Source organism: Papilio xuthus, unplaced genomic scaffold (assembly GCF_000836235.2).
Source record: "Papilio xuthus unplaced genomic scaffold, Pxut_1.1 DF828911.1, whole genome shotgun sequence".
Taxonomy (NCBI): Eukaryota; Metazoa; Arthropoda; class Insecta; order Lepidoptera; family Papilionidae; genus Papilio; species Papilio xuthus.
The window spans coordinates 1-755 of record NW_013529738.1 but is presented as its reverse complement, the minus strand read 5'-3'; the positions used below and the strand labels follow the sequence as shown (position 1 = coordinate 755).

Here is a 755-nt window from a genome sequence, read left to right as displayed (position 1 = left end):
TACAATAAAATTTAAATCTATGTTATACCTGTAAGAATCACGACATGTTGCGATCGTTTAACTGTAAAGAAGTTATTGTAAGTTTTATTAATAATTTAACTAAATTTAAAAAGGTTGTAAAAACGATACTTACAAAGTAACTGAAACAATTGCTCAGCCAAAACTTCAGGAGTATTGGATAACGTAATGGAACCTTTGTCATCTGAAAAAAAAAGTTTCAATATGTATGAGAGAGATGACTATATCTTTCAAAGAACTTTAAATACTAGCTGTCGCCCGCGCGCGCGAAATTAAAAAAAAACTTAATTAGTAGCCTATGTGAACACATAGGTTACCACATAGTCTGAAAGAACTTTCAGACTATGCTCTAAATCTATGCCAAATATCAGCGAAATCTATGAAGTCGTTCTGAAGATACCTTAAAACAAACATCCATCCAAATATTCGCATTTATAATATTAGTAAGCTTTAACTATTCATACCTTCTGCAGTCTGTGCTAGTAAGAAAAAAAACGACACGATTAGAAAATATAATCAAACAAAGATGAATCTTTTCTCTAGATTATTAATATTTGATGGATTCATATTGTTGATTGTTGTGTTATAACCTTTATCTTTTAAATCTAAGTATGTAAGTTGAGGATAAAATATGTATACGTACCTTGTTGTAATAATTTTGCAGAAAGCGATATCATCTCATTTGGTGTTAATGTATCTCCTACGAAAACAAATTCACATACATTACTTGCATTTTA

At 29.5% G+C, this 755-nt stretch overlaps 1 long non-coding RNA gene across 1 annotated transcript; it reads right to left on the bottom strand.

Moving 5' to 3' along the window:
* Positions 1 to 27: 27 nt before the first annotated feature.
* Positions 28 to 722, bottom strand: LOC106127871 (uncharacterized). Its single transcript, XR_001228429.1, has 4 exons — positions 662 to 722; positions 483 to 497; positions 134 to 202; positions 28 to 61 (listed from the first exon to the last, which is right to left on the bottom strand). It is a non-coding gene; the product is annotated as an uncharacterized LOC106127871 (long non-coding RNA).
* Positions 723 to 755: the final 33 nt, after the last annotated feature.